The following is a 5,476-nucleotide window of genomic DNA, read 5'->3' as shown; positions in this document are numbered from 1 at the left end:
AGGGAAAATGGTAAAGACAAATGAGTTTATATGGCTGAGACTTCAAAATTAGTCAGGAGGTCATTGGAGGGGTCCTGACAGCCAAAGTAGATACAACTCCAGGTACTGGTGTTCCTGAGGGTTACAGAGACACACAAGTTCTACAGTCTTGGAAGATGGCTCTCGAGTTCAGTGCCTTGCCAGTGGGCCCTACTTTGGAATCTGTGCTCCTGAGTATGATGGAGTTGGACTCAGACATGACCTTTCTATACATGCCTCTGCTGTCATTTTTACTGAACCTGTGGTTGGCACTGGGGTTGGTGTATACTCAGGAGACTTGAATCTCTGGACTGACCATGTGCCAACTGGGCCCTGAGCCTCAGCAAAGTTGCAACTCCTACTCTATGGTTTGTTGGAATTATACAGATCGGTAAACAGGGAGGTGAAGATAGTTAACTACCACACCAGGGAACGAGAGCACCTGCAACTGCAAGCAGAAGAATCCCATCCATCAGTCATGTGGGTTCTAAGACCCCTCTTGATTTAGAGGTGGAGTGGACATCGCCATTCCAGGGTCCACAGGATGGAGGAATAAAATATGGATTAGAGTGGGCTTACTGGTATTCTACTATAGAACTATTGTGACTCTAGCAATGGAAGAAATTGTATCATTGATTTGGAGACAGTGGCCATGGTAGTTGCTGAGGGCAGGGAGAAGGAAGAAGAGATATCATGTGGGGCATTTTCTGCACTTGGATTTGTCCTAAATGATATTGCAGGGTCAGATGCTCAACATTACATATCCTGCCATAACCCACTAAATGGACTCAGGGAGAGTGTAAACTAGAATGTAAACTATAACCTGTGCAGTGCAGCAGTGCTCCAAAATGTATTCACCAAATGCAAGGAATGTGCCACAATGATGGAAGAGGTTGTTGATGTGGGAGGAGTGTGGGGGGAAGGGTGTGGGGTATGTGGGAACCTCTTATATTTTTTAATGTAACATTTTTTTGTGGTCTATGTATCTTTTTTTTAAAAAGACAATTAAAAAATAAATTAAACAAACAAACAAACAAAAAACACAAAAAGCCATGTCCTTTAGCTGAGGAATTTTTAAAAAAATATTTTCTACTGAATAATGCCTTCGTTCTAGAAAATCAACTGTTTCTTTCAGAAACTTTTAACCAATCCCCATAAATTCGGTCCACATTTTAGCCCCACCTAACAAATACTTGGCTGCCTTCATTTCCTGTATTCTGGCGGGATACTTCTCTTTACCACTTAATATTCAGCATCTCAGCTCTGCTAATTCTTACATCAACTTTCCATCCTCTAGAAAAATGTTACCATCTCTTTTGCTGTTGTCTCATCAGGACAGGATTGCTAGTTGTTCCCCCAAATCTGTTCTTCCCCACTTTTTACCTGGATTTTCAGTACAGCAGAAGATGCCAGTATCCCCTCTGCCTTTTGCCATTTTTCTGTATGCCATTCTTGGGGTCTTTCACTTCCAACAGCCAGGGCCTGTGTTTTTTGTCAGAGGACTGCTTTCAGGCTACAGGAGCCCACACCACCTGTGTGCCCAGAAATGTGAAACACTACCTTATGGTTTAAACTCTTGTATTAGTCCACCAAAGGGTGCTGATAAAAGCTGTTGGCTTTTATAAAGGGTATTTATTTGGGGTAAAAGCTTATAGTTACAAGGCCCACAAAGAGTCCAGTTCAAGGTTTCTTTCTCACCAAAGTCAATTGACAGGCATTGAAGCAAGATGGTCCCTGATCTCTGCCAGGGTTCAGCCTTCCCCTTTGGGCTTCCTCTCTCTCAGCTGCAGGCTGGCATGAAGCTTGTCTTTCAGGGCTTCCTCTCTCTCCTGGCATAGGACTCATTTCTTTCCAGGCTTTCTCTATCAGTCTCAGCCCTTCTGTTCTCTTCCCAAGGTCAGCTGCAAACTATCAGGTGAATGACTCATCTCTCCTGGGTACCCCAGAATAAAAAATGACAGCACTCTCTCATCCAGCATGTATTTTTGAGTGAGTGAGTATCCATTTATACGGGCCCTCCAAGGGGGGTGGGCACTCAACCTGAGTCATTTATTGACATGGTTGAATCAAAGCCCTAATCTTAACAGGCAATTTAATCAAGGGCCCCTCAGCTGAATCCAACATAATCAAAGGCTATCACACCCAGAACAACTGATTCATTTACAAACATAATCTTTCTCTTTTTGGGATTCATAAAAATAATCTCAAACTGTCACAAACTCAAGATTTCCAGAAAGATAGCAGACTAAAAGACATGGACTCTCTTCTTTCCCAGAAAAATAGCTAGAGGACAGGCAGAAATGGCCTGGAAAAATGTGTTCTGAGGTTTAGGATACCAGGGGAAGGCTGGACACTACCCAGAAGACGGAGGGACAAAGGAAAGAATCGCAACGGCAAAATCCTGAGTTAAAAGCAGCAGTTGCTACTGTGGGCACCCTTCCCCACCCTACGGACACTTTTGTATTCTCAGGCTTTGGGGCTGGTGGCTTCAGACAAAGGGCTCCAGGGATCCACCTTCTTGGGAAAGGGGAGAGAGAGGGACACAGCCAAAAGCTGGGTCAGCTTTTGACTCACAAATTTGGTCTGCCTTGTCCCACCGGCCCTTCCAGACTGGTTGGGCCCTGCCTTTATCTGCCTTGGGAGCCAGCTTGGGACTAAACAGACCCAGGAATAGATTGAAACCTCAATCTCCCCCTCTACTGATCAGGACTGGTGTTAAGGACACAGAGAGGAGTGGAATTATTTCCTACCTGGAAAAAGGGAGGGCACAGTCATTAAAGGTTGGAGAACTGCCTCTGAGAAAGTTTGGAATATGAGGATCTTAGCCTCCAGTCAGAAATCTGTCACATAGATCTACTCCCTGTTGCAGCAAATACACTCTGACCAGGCACTGAACTGAGAAGGCTGCCAAAGAGCACCATCTGCTGGCAGGCCATGGAAGCACACATGAGGAAATTAAAAGTAAGTGAGTTTCCCTCCCCAAGGTCATAGGAAGTGGTCTGCAACCCATTACTGGGTCCAGAGCCCAGTTTTGAGCAACAGGGAAAATCTAGAACCAATAATCAAAGAACAGCAGTAACACACAGCCTTCCACCACTAAATCCCTACAAAAGAGAGAAATTGAGTATCTGAGTAAACTCATCAACCTAATCAGATGCTTAGATATCAGAAAAAAATTTCAAGCCATACTAAGAAAATGGAAGACATGGCCCAAGAAAAGGAATATATCTAAGATCCAGAAGAGACAGAGGATTTGAGGCAACTAATCAATGAGATGCACACAAATTTCCAAAATGAAATGAATGAGTTGAAAGATAATATGGGCTGCGGCAGGGTGCCCCCGGAGGCGGAGATGGAGGAGGAGGCAGAGGGCGCCGCGGGCCTCGGTGCCGCCGCCGCCCCCTCCCCTCCACCTGAGCTGCCAGGGCCCTGCCTCATGCAATCGCCCAGGGGCACAGATTTGATAATGCGCTGCATTAAAAGTAAAGAGAACATAGCCCAGCCATGAAATATAGAACTGAAAACACTCCAGAGCCGGTCAGCGCCAGTGTCAGCCACTATGGAGCTGAGCATACTGCACCGGCATCCTCATCGTCAGCAAAGGGAACATCCGCTAATTTTAGCAATCTTTCCATAACACCATTTGGAGGATCCTCAGGGGTGATGCCTTTTGAAGGAGCATCTTCCTCATTCTCAGTGGTGCCAACTTCATATCCTACTGGTTTAACAGGTGGTGTTACTATATTTGTGGCCTTATATGATTATGAAGCCAGAACTACAGAAGACCTTTCATTTAAGAAGGGTGAAAGATTTCAAATAATTAACAATACGGAAGGAGACTGGTGGGAAGCAAGATCAATTGCTACAGGAAAGAATGGTTATATCCCTAGCAATTATGTAACACCGGCAGATTCAATTCAAGCAGAAGAGTGGTATTTTGAAAAAATGGGGAGAAAAGATGCTGAAAGATTACTTCTGAATCCTGGGAATCAACGAGGTGTTTTCTTGGTAAGAGAGAGTGAAACTACTAAAGGTGCTTATTCCCTCTCTATTCATGATTTGAATGAGGTAGGAGGTGACAATGTGAAACACTACAAAATTTGGAAACTTGACAATGGTGGATACTATATCACAACCAGAGCACAATTTGAAACTCTGCAGAAATTGGTGAAATGCTACACAGATCATGCTGACGGTTTATGCCATAAGTTAACAGCTGTATGTCCAACTGTGAAACCCTAGACTCAAGGTCTAGCAAAAGATGCTTGGGAAATCCCTAGAGAATCTTTGTGACTAGAGGTTAAACTAGGACAAGGATGTTTTAGTGAAGTATGGATGGGAACCTGGAATGGAACCACAAAAGTAGCAATCAAAACACTAAAACCAGATACAATGATGCCAGAAGCTTTTCTTCAAGAGGTACAGATCATGAAGAAATTAAGACATGATAAGCTTGTTCCACTATATGCTGTTGTTTCTGAAGAGCCAATTTACATTGTCACTGAATTTATGTCAAAAGGGAGTTTACAAGATTTCCTTAAGGAGGGAGGTGGAAAGTATTTGAAGCTCCCACAACTAGTTGATATGGCTGCTCAGATGGCTGATGGCATGGCTTATATTGAAAGAATGAACTATATTCACTGAGACCTTCGGGCTGCTAATATTCTTGTAGGAGAAAACCTTGTGTGCAAAATAGCAGATGTTGGTTTAGCACGGTTAATTGAAGACAATGAATATACAGCAAGACAAGGTGCAAAATTTCCAATCAAATGGACAGCTCCTGAGGCTGCACTCTATGGTCGATTTACTATAAAGTCTGATGTGTGGTCTTTTGGAATTCTACAGACAGAACTGGTAACAAAGGGCAGAGTATCATATCCAGAAATGGTAAACTGTGAAGTGCTGGAGCAGGTGGAACGAGCAGGTGGAACAGTGCTGGAGCAGGATACCTTGCCCTCAGGGCTGTCCAGAATCTACATGAATTGATGAAACTTTGTTGGAAGAAGGATCCTGATGAACGACCAACATTTGAGTATATTCAGTCCTTCTTGGAAGACTATTTCACTGCTACAGAGCCACAGTACCAGCCAGGAGAAAATTTATAAGTCAAGTAGCCTATTTTATATGCACAAATCTGCCAAATACAGAGAACTTGTGTAGTTCCTCACTTATGTACAGGAATCAAAAGAAGAAAATCTTCACTCTGCATTTTTTTTTTTTAATGGTAAACTGGAATTCCAGGCATGGCTGCACAATACCACTTTTTTTTTCTTCCAAGTATTAAACTCTAAAGTACCAATGATGAATTTTCCAACTTATTTCGGGATCCAGAGAAAGTATAGATAGGATGTTGTTGGCAGTATGAGTGATAGCAGGACAATGAAGAGCAACAAGGCTACTGTTTGTAAATCCTCACCTTTCTTTTTCTCCCCAAAGTCAGAAAATTATTTATCATTAT

General features: G+C 43.2%; 1 pseudogene; it reads left to right on the top strand.

The window, feature by feature from the left end:
* The first annotated feature begins 3,484 nt into the window (after positions 1 to 3,484).
* On the top strand, positions 3,485 to 5,153 carry LOC101447537 (tyrosine-protein kinase Yes pseudogene; annotated as a pseudogene).
* The last annotated feature ends 323 nt before the right edge of the window (positions 5,154 to 5,476 follow it).

This window comes from Dasypus novemcinctus, chromosome 3 (genome assembly GCF_030445035.2).
Source record: "Dasypus novemcinctus isolate mDasNov1 chromosome 3, mDasNov1.1.hap2, whole genome shotgun sequence".
Classification (NCBI taxonomy): domain Eukaryota; kingdom Metazoa; phylum Chordata; class Mammalia; order Cingulata; family Dasypodidae; genus Dasypus; species Dasypus novemcinctus.
This window is presented reverse-complemented; position numbering and strand designations above follow the sequence as displayed.